Below are 15,408 nucleotides of genomic sequence, written 5' to 3'. Positions count from 1 at the left end.
GCGGTGCATTGGCGTTAGGAGGAACCATTCGAAACTAGATGCCAAGCCGAGTCAAACAACACTTTTACCATCCCATCTTTAAAACCTGTTGACCTTCGTCTATTAACAACAGAACATTATCTTGTTTAAGATTGCTCACATTCATCATGTCATTTTATTTAAGACATATGGGAGTCCAACGTCGGTGATCGAGATAACTTCAACCTGCAGTGCATGATGGGAAAATACCCACAATGCACTGTGAGCCACATCACAGCTGCACGCCTTGTTCGAGCTTTTCACCAGCAACACAACACGGCAACGTTTCCCAATTTCACCCGCGCCCCCTTTAAGCCGAAGCCACATATTGCCCGCTGTTCATATATAGCACGTTGCAGCTACATAGCCATCGCTATGCTTAGCACCTACTGCACTGGTATTGTTTCGCAGAGTCCCGATGTCGCAATAGGAGTCTGTCCATGACATTGAGACTTCGCGGGGTTCACGGGGGGGGGGGGGGGGGGCTCGTTGAATGAACCGGCAGTGATGAAGGGGGGGGGATTGGGGGGGGCACATGCAACACGAACACCGCCAATGTTGGAGAGCAACGTTTAAAAACGTGGAGGCACACGCTCAGAAGGTTAGAGCAAGAGACGTACTCGCTCAGGTGGGGGGACACCAATACCCATCAGGGCCCAGCTCCAAGTGTGCGTCTACCCATCCACGATTGTCATTGTTTTTTTTTGCGCGTGATAAATACGCTTGGGGCGCAGCCAAAGGGCCGCGAGGAAGCCAAAGGGTCGCATGCGGCTCCGTAGCCGCAGGTTGCCGACCCCTGGGGGTCAGACTGACCGTAATCACGAGGCGAACAAAGAGTCGGGCTCGACAGGTACAAGGCGCGCCTATTAGAGGTGCACAAGTACAGCGTATGCTCAAGAGTGAGATGCGCACAGGTGAGATTGTAGCACCACGAGACCGGGGGAAATGGTGACGGCACGGTGAGGCATTCATCCAGCAGTGGACAATGGTTGCTTGAATTTTTATTTAAAGCTTTCGTGACTGCAGGGATTCATATTCTTGGTTCTTTCGGTAAAGTCACGTAGAAGGGAAACAAAATAATAAAAATATAAAACAATAAAATTCTCATGTTTCGACGGCAACACAAGCAATTACCATCAGGTGTGAAAACCACAGCAAGAAAATTTGAAAAAAGTGGCGGTTTTTTTAACGTTAGCACCACGGAGAGCGATTTGGCAGTTATTCAGATGGACGAGTCCATCTATGTTCAGAAAAGAGAGGGGAGACGAAAATAATGGATGCGGTCTGAAAGCCACCGTCAGCGTGAACAATCAATTAAGACCCGAAATGGTTTATCAAATCCTTCTAATGATTGCTAAGCCAGAATCCATCTTCTCGGTTGAAATTGTCTGTGTTTGTATATGTGGATAGCCTCATGAACGAATATCTTATGGTAGCCAGATGGCTTGCAGAGAACCTCTGTCTTGGAGAAGTCAATGTCATGTGAGCCTACTGAATTATAACAGTGATCTGCCACGGTCGAGGTGTTGGTCCTACCGTGTCTTAGGTCTGCTTTGTGTTCACGGATGCGGTCCGAGACATGTCGTTTGGTTTCTCCAATGTAACTACTACCACAGAGGCAACTTAGTTTGTAGACGCCAGGGTACTGTATGTCCGGAATCACATCTTTTACAGACGGAACCAGATCACGGATTTTATGTAATGTGTTGAATCGGACCTGGATCTAGTGTTTATTCAAGATTTTGGAGATCTTTTTTGTGATCCCCGCAATGTAGGGTAAAGTGATGGTTTTGAATGGCTCAAGAGGGTCCTTCTTCATGGTTGGAGTGATAGCTTTGCAGATTGTGTAGTCGGAGTAACCATTAGCCTTAAGAGCTTGGTGTACGTGCTTGAGTTCACTGGCTATGTGTTCCTGGTCGGATATGCAGTGGGCTCTATGGTGCAGAGTCTTGATGAGGGAATTCTTCTGGGATGGATGGTGGTGGGAATCCGGTTTCAGGTAAGCATCCGTATGGGTAGCTTTCCTGTAGACAGAGTGGCTCATTGAATCACCAGGTCTCTTTTTTATTAGGACATCCAAAAAAGGTAGCTTGCCATCTTATTCGACTTCCATGGTAAATCTGATGGCTGGGTGTATGAAATTGATGTGGTCGAGGAATTGGTCTAGAGCAGGCCGGCCATGTGGCCAGATGACAAAAGTGTCATCCACGTACCTCTTCCATAAGGTTGGGCACAGAGTGGCAGTCTGGATGGCGTCAGTCTCAAATTTCTCCATGAAAATGTTGGCTAAAACCGGAGATAGGGGGGAGCCCATTGGAGTGCCCTCAGTTTGTTTGTAGAACGTTCCATTCCAAGTGAAGTATGTATTGGTTAAGCAGTGTCTCACCAGGGGGGTACCTCAGTGTTTAGTCCTTGATGAACCAAGTCTTCAATAATTGCGATGGTGTCAGGTACAAGAACTTTGGTGAATAAGGAAACTACATGAAAACTGACAAGCAGGTCGTCTGGGGACAGGGAAATACCCTTGATTGTCGATACCAGGTGAGTAGAATTTTGTACCGCTGAGGTGGTTTTCACAGTGAAAGGCCGCAGGTTTTCAGACAGAAAACGAGCCAGTTTGTAGGTGGGGGAGTTCATAGTAGAGACGATGGGACGAAGGGGTGTATCTACTTTATGTATTTTTGGTAAGCCGTATAATCTTGGTGGCCTGGCAGCAGGTTTCAACGAGAACTCTTTGGTTTGATCAATTAATGCGGTTGAATCATAAATTATTTTGTTAGTTTGTATGACGAGGCTGTTGGTGGGGTCTCTCTTTATTTTTATATAGCTGCCATCGTTGAGAAATTCTTGAATTTTATTGTTATATTCTATTTTATCCATGATGACTGGCATTGCCCTTGTTGGCTGAGAGGATGACAATGCCATCCCTCTTTTTAAATTTATATAATTCAAAACGCTCATCTTTGCTGAGGTTGCTAGCTGGCATCTTAGCGTTTTTGAGGGTTGCAGCGATTTCAGATCTTGCTATGTCTGCAGCAATGCGATCCAGGCCCTTGAGAGCCACGTCTACTTGGGCAATGATATCATTAACTGGTATGTGTTTAGGTGTGACTGCAAAGTTTAGCCCTTTAGCTAAAACGGATTTCAGACCATCGGAAATAGAACTGTTACTGCGATTAATTTCGACTTTGTTAACGTCTATCTTTTTGGTGTGTGGGTCCGGTCTTTTGTTGGAAAGGAGGTTAAATTTGGAAATCAGATTGTCCTTACATTTGGTCGACATAGTGGCAGCTGAAGAGGCAGTCATATTGCCTACATGTTCCCAATCCGATGTGGACATTGTTGCCGTCAATGATAAGTGTGATTTGTAGAGTGTCTTGTCTAACTGATCTAGTTCGGTGCGTATAAGTCTGATTCTCTCTGAGATAAGAGCTAAGCTAGTTATGGAAAGAATGTGTTTCGCATTAGAAGAAGTTACAGCAGCAGAGGTCAGTGTAAATGCGATTGGTATTACCCCAGAGTCGCGGCATCTCTTCAGAAAGGTGAGAGACTAGATCAGTTGAGCCTTCTTATCCCAGAGTTTGTTGAAGGATCTCAAAGCTATGTGGAAACCCTCCCCGTAGAGGCGGTTAAATTTTGATTTAAAGCTTTCGTGACTGCAGGGATTCACATTCCCTTCTACGTGACTTTACCGAAAGAACCAATAATAAAATGGTTGCTTGCTTGCGATGATTACAACTCTCGGGCACGAGGTGGCTTTTCGTTTTGGACTCTAGTCCAGTGTTATCTTTACACGTTTAATTTCAAACCTCCTTATCGCTTTTTTGTTTTCGCCTTCCGTCAAAACTCCTGGCATCCTCCACCATGCGCCACCGGGCGTGGAAAGCCAGAAGCGACCTTTCCAGTTGCTTTGCTGCACCCAGCAAACGCTTCTTCGCGGCAACGGAACCCGCTTTACGAAACCGCCGACCGGAAACGTGACGTCAGCAACGACGAATTCCTCAACGACGGCGACGTCGCCAGGACGCGGGAACGACCGGTCAACGCGGCTTTGTTTTAGATCACCTTCAGACGCGAGTGGGCAGCCCCAAGGGGTCAAAACAAGCACGAGTGGTAACGGCTCCTGTAAGGACACGGGCACCAGCGACTGTGGTGCAACACAGGCAGGCCACATGGAGCCATCTGTCGATCGCTTGGCCTCCTTGCAGTAGTCGTGCACTGTCGAGGAGCTCACCATGGCTGCAGATAGGGCCAACAATCATCTTACCTCAATTCAACGCGTAATAGTCGGAGGGCTTTCGCGACTAATATTATCCATAAGAGGTTTGTTTGGGTTAAATCGCGTAAATATAAATGTGTCGTTAAACCCGCCACCACCCGACACAGCCGATTAGCAAGGTTTATAACGTAAACAAAAGGTGACAATTTAAATGAATGCGTTAACTCCCTCCCCCTGGTCTTCGCACCTGATTGGCTCACAAGTGATGACATCACAGTCATCTCCTCCAGTTAATGCTCGCTGTAATTGCCGGCGAAACGTCACGCTACTCGAATGGTAAATGTTGTGGGTTCACTCTCCAACACACAGCCGGTGTGCTGTGTACTAGTCACGAATTGGAATGTTTTCTTCACGTGACAAACCTTACTAATTGGCTGCGTCGGGTGGTGGGGGGTTTTACAACACATTTTTATTTACGCAATCTAACCCAAACCCTCGATTATGGATCATTTATTCTCTTCTACATTTCCCATTTTCCCCTCCGCTTTCCTAACCTCTACTGCTCACCCTCCATCGTGGTAACTCATTCCTCATCCATTGAACGCCCCTGCCAAATAAATGGTTCTTCTTTGCACCGTGTCTTTGTTTGCTTAAACTATGTTAAGCGCCTTGAACAAAGGGTGCTCTAAAAATATAACTTAATAAACATGACTGTGGTGCCAGCATACGAGCAGTACTGTAGTTTATTAAAGTTCAGGTATCGCCCTACTTGACCAGCGAGAAGGATCGATTATTCCTGCATCAAACACGAGAAACAGTACTGTAGTTGCTATATTAAAGTTCAGGTTTTCTCCTACCTGACCAGCGAGAGGAATTGATTATTCCTGCATCAAACACGAGAAACAGTACTGTAGTTGCTATGTTAAAGTTCAGGTATTCTCCTACCTGACCAGCCAGAGGGATTGATTATTCCTGCATCAAACACGAGAAACAGTACTGTAGTTGCTATGTTAAAGTTCAGGTATTCTCCTACCTGACCAGCGAGAGGGAATGATTACTCCTGCATCAAAAACGAGAAACAGTACTGTAGTTGCAATGTTAAAGTTCAGGTTCTCTCCTACCTGACCAGCGAGAGGAATTGATTATTCCTGCATCAAACACGAGAAACAGTAATGTAGTTGCTATGTTAAAGTTCAGGTATTCTCCTGCCTGACCAGCCAGAGGGATTGATTACTCCTGCATCAAACACGAGAAACAGTACTGTAGTTGCTATGTTAAAGTTCAGGTATTCTCCTACCTGACCAGCGAGAGAGATTGATTACTCCTGTATCAAACACGAGAAACAGTACTGTAGTTGCTATGTTAAAGTTCAGGTATTCTCCTACCTGACCAGCGAGAGGGAATGATTACTCCTGCATCAAAACGAGAAACAGTACTGTAGTTGCTATGTTAAAGTTCAGGTATTCTCCTACCTGACCAGCCAGAGAGATTGATTATTCCTGCATCAAACACGAGAAACAGTACTGTAGTTGCTATGTTAAAGTTCAGGTTTTCTCCTACCTAACCAGCCAGAGGGATTGATTACTCCTGCGTCAAACACGAGAAACAGTACTGTAGTTGCTATGTTAAAGTTCAGGTATTCTCCTACCTGACCAGCCAGAGGGATTGATCATTCCTGCATCAAACACGAGAAACAGCACTGTAGTTGCTGTGTTAAAGTTCAGGTATTCTCCTACCTGACCAGCGAGAGGGACTGATTACTCCTGCATCAAACACGAGAAACAGTACTGTAGTTGCTATGTTAAAGTTCAGGTATTCTCCTACCTGACCAGCCAGAGGGATTGATTATTCCTGTATCAAACACGAGAAACAGTACTGTAGTTGCTATGTTAAAGTTCAGGTATTCTCCTACCTGACCAGCCAGAGGGATTGATTACTCCTGCATCAAACACGAGAAACAGTACTGTAGTTGCTATGTTAAAGTTCAGGTATTCTCCTACCTGACCAGCCAGAGGGATTGATTATTCCTGTATCAAACACGAGAAACAGTACTGTAGTTGCTATGTTAAAGTTCAGGTATTCTCCTACCTGACCAGCCAGAGGGATTGCTTACTCCTGCGTCAAACCCCCGAGCTAATCCTAGCAAGCAGCCTATGAAAATTCGCTCCACGTATTCTCAACCTGCGGACTCCTGCCACAACTTTCTCCAAACGTCGCGGGGTGGTGCCGCCGTGCGTGTTGGTGATGCGTTTCGTGACTGCCGCAAATTCGTTGCCCTCAACCCCCCCACCGCCCACCGCCCACTAGCGCCGTTGGTCACTTAGGGTGCCAAAGAAGTTTCAACACCAATACAGCCGCCACTCGCCACCACGTGACGGTGGCGTCACCACGGCGCCTGTGCCAGGCCAGGTGCACTTTGAGGCCGCCACGTAAAGTGTCGAAGACTCGCTGACAGGAGGTCTCGGGGCAGACCCAGCAGGTGCCATGGGCTGAGATGACCGGTAGATGCACCACCAGCTGTACCCCCTACTGTGCCAGGCTAGGTGCAGGAGGTCACGGGACAGACCCAGCAGGTGCCATGGCTGACTGAGATGACCGGTAGATGCACCACCAGCTGTCCCCTACTGTGCCAGGCTAGGTGCAGGTCTCGGGACAGACCCAGCAGGTGCCATGGGCTGACTGAGATGACCGGTAGATGCACCACCAACTGTGCCCCCCTACTGTGCCAGGCTAGGTGCAGGTCACGGGACAGACCCAGCAGGTGCCATGGCTGACTGAGATGACCGGTAGATGCACCACCAGCTGTCCCCCCTACTGTGCCAGGCTAGGTGCAGGAGGTCACGGGACAGACCCAGCAGGTGCCATGGCTGACTGAGATGACCGGTAGATGCACCACCAACTCTGCCTCCCTACTGTGCCACCTCGCCGCATTTTAGCCGCCCGGCGCTCCGCTCGTTGTCGTGAGCGGTCGCTCCTCTGCCCTCCGTTGTTGCTGGAAGGCGACTGCCTCCAACTTCCCACAAGCGTCCTTCACGAGCCGCCTCCATAGTTCCAACACAATCGCACATAGACACACGGGGGAGAGAGAGAGAGAGAGCATGTTCTCTCAAACAGCTCCCACCGCGGACACATCGCGAAACGAGGAATGCTCCGCTCGCTTCCCGTTTGCGCGGTTCGTTGCAGAAACAAGCCACCGGATTAGTTTTATTTTTTTAAAATAAACCCCCCCCCCCCACAGCCCATCAGCAGGTTATAAGTTGACACGCCGTGCGTTTGGCTGCAAGCTGACGGATCGGCATCGACCGGCGAGGTCGCCAGATGGGGCCGCGCGCGAGTTGCGTGCGCGGCTCTCTCCACGCGTTCACTGCGCGCCCCGCAGGTGAGGGCGGAGTGGGTAGGGGCCCTGATCCAGCGCCCAGCTCACGCGTGCGCCGACGCGCTCTTGTGGGAACACGAAGCAGAAAAGAAGCCGCGCAATTGAAACGTAATCTTGATTTGAAGCTTTCGTGACTGCAGGAATACGTACTCTTTGGTTCTTTCGGTGAAGTCACATAGGTAGAAAAATAAAATGACTTAGGTAAAATAATATATTATTTTTTTATTTAGTTTTTCTACCTACGTGACTTTACCGAAATAATTTATTTTTTCTATCTACAGTGAGGGAAAAAAGTATTTTATCCCCTGATGATTTTGTACGTTTGCCCACTGACAAAGAAATGATCATACTCTTTAGTTCTATTGGGTAAAGTCACGTAGGTGAAAATAAAATAACAAAAAATCACGACGTTTCAGTCACAACACAAGCGGCCTTCATCAGGTGAAGGGACGAGACTGTCTGGAGGACAGCGCTGGAGTGGAAGAAGCCACGCTTAGATCACAACCTTTAAGCTGTGTGAGAAGAAAAACACCAAGCGCCTTGACAAAGGAATTAGCATATAATTTAGCATTGAAATGGCTCATTGAAATAGCTAAGTTAAAGTATACACATCCGCAGAGGTACCCCTTGACAAAGGAATTAGCGATGGAGTGGAAGAAGCCACGCTTAGATCACGACCTTTAAGCTGTGTGAGAAGAAAAAGGCCAAGTGCCTTGACAAAGGAATTAGCATATAATTTAGCATTGAAATGGCTCACTGAAATAGCTAAGTTAAAGTATACACATTCGCAGAGGTATTCCTTGACAAAGGAATTAGCATCGAATTTAGCATTGAAATAGCTGAGTGATTAGCTTGTAACTGGTCACAGAAATAGCTATGTTAAAGTTAGAGCATATACATTCACCGAGGCACCTAGTACAAATCAAACAGGATAATTTAGCGAAACACAACCACGCTCAGACATCGGACCTGTGTGCGAGCAAACAAGGTGTTCTGACAAAGAAATTAGCATAAAAATTAGCATTTGATTGGCGGATTTTAGGAAAGAGGTGGTGTACGTGCCGGTGGACTCGCAGTTTGGCACGGGGGGGAAGGGGGGAGTTTACCTATTGATGGTGTGAAAAGGGAATTTATAAGAGCTGCGAAAGTTTGGGGTACCACTACTTGAAAAATATACTGTACCATTAAAATTAGATTAATGTTTAGTTCGATTTAGAACATCTTTCCAATGGTTGCTTAATTTGAAACCATCCTCTCGGTTGAAATTGTGTCTGTTTGTAGATCTGAATTGCTTCATGAACAAATCTCTGATAAAAGCCCGTGGGTTTGCAAAGAACCTTGGTATCGGAGAAAATTATATCGTGATCCCCCACAGCGTTGTAACAGTGATCAGCCACGGCAGAAGAATTCGTTTTGCCGTGTTTCAAATCTGATTTGTGCTCGCGAATTCGGCTTCTTCCACTCCAGCGCTGTCCTCCAGACAGTCTCGTCCCTTCACCTGATGAAGGCCGCTTGTGTTGTGGCCGAAACGTCGTGATTTTTTATTTTATTTTCACCTACGTGACTTTACCCAATAGAACCAAAGAGTATGGATCCTAGCAGTCACGAAAGTTTTAAATCTAGAAAAGAAATGATCAGTCTATAATTTTAATGGTAGGTTTATTTGAACAGTGAGAGACAGAATAACAACAAAAAAAGCCAGAAAAACGCATGTCAAAAATGTTATAAATTGATTTGCATTTTAATGAGGAAAATAAGTATTTGACTCCTCAATCAGAAAGATTCCTGGCTCCCAGGTGTCTTTTATACAGGTAACGAGCTGAGATTAGGAGCACACTCTTAAAGGGAGTGCTCCTAATCTCAGCTTGTTTCCTGTATAAAAGACACCTGTCCACAGAAGCAATCAATCAATCAATCAGATTCCAAACTCTCCACCATGGCCAAGACCAAAGAGCTCTCCAAGGATGTCAGGGACAAGATTGTAGACCTACACAAGGCTGGAATGGGCTACATGGCCATTGCCAAGCAGCTTGGTGACGTGACAACAGTTGGTGCGATTATTCGCAAATGGAACACAAAAGAACTGTCAATCATCCTCGGCCTGGGGCTCCATGCAAGATCTCACCTTGTGGAGTTGCAATGATCATGAGAAGGGTGAGGAATCAGCCCAAAACTACGTGAGGATCTTGTTAATGATCTCAAGGCAGCTGGGACCATAGTCACCAAGAAAACAATTGGTAACACACTACGCCGTGAAGGACTGAAATCCTGCAGCCCCCGCAAGGTCCCCCTGCTCAAGAAAGCACATATACATGCCCGTCTGAAGTTTGCCAATGAACATCTGAATTATTCAGAGGACAACTGAGTGAAAGTGTTGTGGTCAGATGAGACCAAAATGGAGTTCTTTGGCATCAACTCAACTCGCCAAGAACACCATCCCCACCGTCAAACATGGAGGTGGAAACATTATCCTTTGGGGGTATTTTTCTGCTAAGGGGACAGGACAACTTCACCGCATCTAAGGGACGATGGACGGGGCCATGTACTGTCAAATCTTGGGTGAGAACCTCCTTCCCTCAGCCAGGCCATTGAAAATGGGTCGTGGATGGGTATTCCAGCATGACAATGACCCAAAACACACGGCCAAGGCAACAAAGGAGTGGCTCAAGAAGAAGCACATTAAGGTCCTGGAGTGGCCTAGCCAGTCTCCAGACCTTAATCCCATAGAAAATCTGTGGAGGGAGCTGAAGGTTCGAGTTGCCAAACGTCAGCCTCGAAACCTTAATGACTTGGAGAAGATCTGCGAAGAGGAGTGGGACAAAATCCCTCCTGAGATGTGTGCAAACCTGGTGGCCAACTACAAGAAACGTCTGACCTCTGTGATTGCCAACAAGGGTTTTGCCACCAAGTTTTGCAGAGGGGTCAATTACTTATTTTCCTCATTAAAATGCAAATAAATTTATAACATTTTGACATGCGTTTTTCTGGATTTTGTTGTTGTTATTCTGTCTCTCACTGTTCAAATAAACATACCATTAAAATTACAGACTGATCATTTCTTTGTCAGTGGGCAAACGTACAAAAATCAGCAGGGGATCAAATACTTTTTCCCTCACTGTACGTGACTTTACCGAAAGAATAAAAAAATATATATTATTTTTATTTAATTTTTGTACCTACGTGACATCACTGGGGGAATTATTTATTTAATTTTTACACCTCCATGACTTTTTACCGAAACAACCAAGGAGTACAATTGAAAGGGACGCTGACAACGGCAGCAACACAAAAAGCCCCACGGTAAACGTGACGACGCGTCAGCTCCATCGCTGGCGGAGCCGCTTTGCAGTCCCTTGGGCGGCAGCAGACGACGCAAACGGCTCAAGCAGAAAGTCGAACTGTCGGGGTCACGCTCGCCACCACCACCACATCCAGGTCTGGGCGATATCACAAAACTACTTCTAAAAATAAAAAAAAACCTTTTTGTAAAAAAGCAAACCAATGCCTAAATTTCGATTTAAAGCTTCTGTGGATGTGTAGGCTTTGACTTTAACATACCTATTTCTATGACCAGTCACAAGCTAATCCCTCAGTTATTTCAATGCTAAATTCTCCTGTTTAATGTATACTAGGTGCCTCTGTGGATGTGTAGGCTTTCACTTTAACATAGCTATTTCTATGACCAGTCACAAGCTAATCCCTCAGTCATTTCAATGCTAAATTCCCCTGTTTGATTTGTACTAGGTGCCTCTGTAGATGTGCAGGCTTTGACTTTAATATAGCCATTTCTATGACCAGTCACAAGCTAATCACTCAGTTATTTCAATGCTAAATTATCCTGTTTGATTTGTACTAGGTGCCTCTGTGGATGTGTAGGCTTTGACTTTAACATAGCTATTTCTATGACCAGTCACAAGCTAATCACTCAGCTATTTCAATGCTAAATTCTCCTGTTTGATATGTAAACCCCTTTGTCAAGGTGCCTCACTTCTCTAAACCAGCTTAAAAGACGCTACAAATCTTAACGTTCATTGAAGCTCTGTCGTCCCGACAGGTCTGTTCCTTTCACCTGAAGAAGGCCACTTGTGTTGTGGCCGAAACGTCGTGAGAATTTTATTGTTATTTTATTTTATTAATTTATTATGTTATTCTCATTCCACGCGACTTTACCGAAAGAACCAAAGAAGATGAAACCAATGCCTCTTGCCCGAAACGAGACCGTGTGCTCTTCGCACTCGGCAAGGGGTAATGCGTTGCACGGTCACTGCATCGCGCGATTGCGGTTGCGCTCCCGCGGACGTCTGGAACGATTCTTCATGCCGATATTAGGAAGCCATTGGAGCTATACACTTTGAATTCGTCTAGATTGACTTATGTAATTTCTACAGAACTGATTTTTTTGTGTCTGCTGTCCTTCCCCCCCCCCGCACCTCTGATCAGCACGGTTGGCTACATATGGTGTGAAAGAAGTTCGTTCAACAGACATACATATATTGGGCAGGAAAAGTGCTGTAATGTGATGCGAAATAATAAAATAAAGAATATCTACGTAATGCTGGTGGATGCACTGTTACATTCAATTTAAACAAAAATAGCACGTGGCTATGCTTCACCCGCCCCCCCCCCCCCCCCCCAGATAGATTGTGATACACTCCGACTCTGCTGGCTCACTCGACGAGCAGAGAGAAAGCGAGCGCCACTCAAAGCCTCGCTCATCTCGTCAAGCAGCGTGAACCACCATCACGCGAATTCCGCTCATCCTCGCAGCAGTGACTTTTTAATCGGCCATCGAACAATGGCGGTGGTCACCGCCGCATCGCCGCGCGCTTTCGGATGCGCTTCTGCGGCCGTCTGGAACGCTCTTCCTTCTTATATTAGGAAGCCACTGGAGCTATGCGCTTTAAAATCATCTAAATTGACGAACTCATTTCTTTAGAACTGCTTTTTGTGTGTGCAGTTTGTCGTCGTCCCCGCCACGCTGATTAGCACGGTTGGCTACATATGGTGTGAAAGAAGTTCAACGTACGTGGTATTCATTAGGTATCATAAAGCACCAACACATTTACTGCAGCATGACGTCTCCCCAAAAGCCTTCGCCATCTCTCACAATGGATGTGTGGTGTCATCAGCCATGACCAATCCACTGCTGGATGAAGGTCTACCCCTCCCCCCCTCCTCCTCCTCCCACCACACCCCAAGACGTCACCACCTGTCACGGTACTGCGATGCAGCAACAATACTCATTCGGGCATCTATTTATACAATCTAAAGACACTGTGTTAAGTGGAGAGGGGAAAAAAAAAACGATTTTGACATGGGTGTGTTTTTATAGTCGCCATTCGTGACCAAGCCGTCAAACAACCCTTGGCTCGAAAGCCGGATTCCGATCGTCCGCGCTGCTCAGTTGATACAAATCAGTGCTGGGCAGTTGCCTCGAGGCCCTGACAGAATATCTTCTGCTGAAATACATTCCTGTCAGCTGGAAAGGATGCTCGCTTGTCATATGCTGTAGCAGTGATCATTACACCACCATCAAGCTTTGGACTGGCCCTAGTTATGTACATTTGGTGTCCTTGAAAATGTTAGTGAAAACAAAACATGCTGATTTGGGGACATCCCGGCAACTGATTTGGTGCGGTCATGGTGTATGCGCCTTGAACCCGGAGAGAGAGAGAGAGTCGGGGGGGGGGGGGAATTTCCGATTAAAGGATCGCGCAGGCTGCCTAATCAGCTCTGGCTGGAGGCGTGACACCAGTGATGTGCATCGGGCAGCTGCTGCAGTACAACAAAGTTGTGAGTGCAGAAGGCGGTAACAACTCGTTTCCAACGATGCTACCTGTCTGGCTGAGTTGGATTATCTTCATATGTACACACATGCGAGTTTCACCCTGTTCTTATGGTTCGCCCCCCCCACACCTCCCCTCACCACCCCCGAAAAATAATCTTATTTGGAATGGCCCAATTACTCGAAAGGATATTCCACTCTCGATAACGTATATACTGTTTATGTAAAATAAATAACCCTGAAATTCCATGAATATTTAATTGGAAATGTACGATTTCGTGTTTTGAACACGCGTCATTATTCGGTAAACGTGGAGTCGCATGTTTTGGGGATGGTCAAGTTCCCTCGTGTGATCATCTCGATGGTTCGTCCGATCCCAGACGGACTAACTCGCTCCTGTCCCGATCCGATGTCTCGCAATTTAAAAAGCACTTTTTTAAAATCTAACAGAGAGCACAAAAACACGCAGTGAACGATGAAAAAGCCACTTCCTCCTCCTGCAGGGAATCTGAAACAATACAAAGCAAAAGCATCGACGATTCAAGCTCGGAAGCCACCGGCTTTGAGGCAGCGTTGGTGGATCACGCGGGCGATGGCACTGCTGCGTGAGACACAAAAGACAAAGATCCTTCCCCGTAGAGCCTTAACAGGAATCGAACTCGGGTGGACGGGTTCGTAGTGCACACAGCGCGCTAGCCGCTGCACTACCACTCCCCCCGCACACACCCTGCCTGTAAGGAGGCAGGTAAAGCAAGCAGATGTTTGATCGATTATGTCAAGTAGACATGTAAACTCACAGTTACATTTCATTCCAAGTATTTTCATTAACCCTTTCAACAGCTGGTCCCCGTCTGATCTCAGCACCTCGTGTACCGTGCGGGCATTCTTAGGTGCTCACGGACAGCACTTGCCTCCAAAGAGCTTGGCAAGACTATAAGGAGGGGGGGGGGGGGGGTCTTGGTCTTGCCAGCCAATTCTCTCCACTGTGCTACCAATCCGACTTGATAACCCGAGTTCGATTTACAGTCATGAACAACATCGGTGGCAAATTGTATCTAAACCAGATCTTTGTCAGCACGTGGAGATGTTTCTTTCCTGTCTGGTAGGTCCCGAAACATTCACCAGACTGAATGATTTGTTTTTCAGGCCACACACACACACACACACATGATATTTGCTGCCATCTAGTGGCATCATCTGGGAAAGAATGTTTGCACGCAAGGCACCCAGGGTCATGATACCCAATATTTCTGATAACTATTTTGATAAAAAACCTAACTGACAGTTCACATAATATAAAACGTATCTGGCTTTAGAGTGACGTGTACAGTTGAAAGCAGAGAGGATCGGTGACATTTTGTTGGGTAGCGTTGAGAAGTATTTTCTTTTTTTAGTTTAAAAATATATCCCAGCTGTATTGTTGGGGAGCGACGAGTAAGAGATGTCCTGCAAGACATTTTGCGGCAGCAGCAAAGCCACACACGTTATTTTACTGACTTTCCCAAGCTTGGCAATTCATGTACTAAAGCGATTTGAACTTCTATTTTGTATTTATTTATCCTATAAATTTCCACACGATAAGCCACTTTTGTTAAGCTATCGTTTGTGGCCAGGTCGCTTCTGAAATATAAGCCACTAGTTTAGTTGGCTTTACCTGGAAGGATAAAACGTACTTTACTTTGATATATTGTTTTAAGTAATTTGTTTACCTTTCCTTACTGGACATTTGAAAAAGAGCTTCATAGCTCATCAGGTCCCTCCAGTATGAATACACATTCTGATTCTAAAAGCCAGAGGGAACCACACACCCTCTCTTGGAAGTCACTTCAATAGGGTGACCCCCTTCTCCGCACCCAACGGCAGACCAACGCTCACCCCCGTGTAGTCCCGAGGAGCGAAAGGACCCCGATACATCACACTGAAGAGAGGTGATGGTTCGTCTTGGGCAGCTGTTAGGACGCAAACCAAGGACTCCTTACCGGTAGAGATTCACAGGGCATGTGCTTTCTT

Source organism: Petromyzon marinus, chromosome 49, assembly GCF_048934315.1.
Source record: "Petromyzon marinus isolate PM22_M1 ecotype Great Lakes invasive population chromosome 49, UKy_Petmar_22M1.pri1.0, whole genome shotgun sequence".
NCBI classification, from domain to species: domain Eukaryota; kingdom Metazoa; phylum Chordata; class Hyperoartia; order Petromyzontiformes; family Petromyzontidae; genus Petromyzon; species Petromyzon marinus.
The sequence above is the reverse complement of the archived record's forward strand: the minus strand, read 5'-3'. Positions refer to the sequence as shown.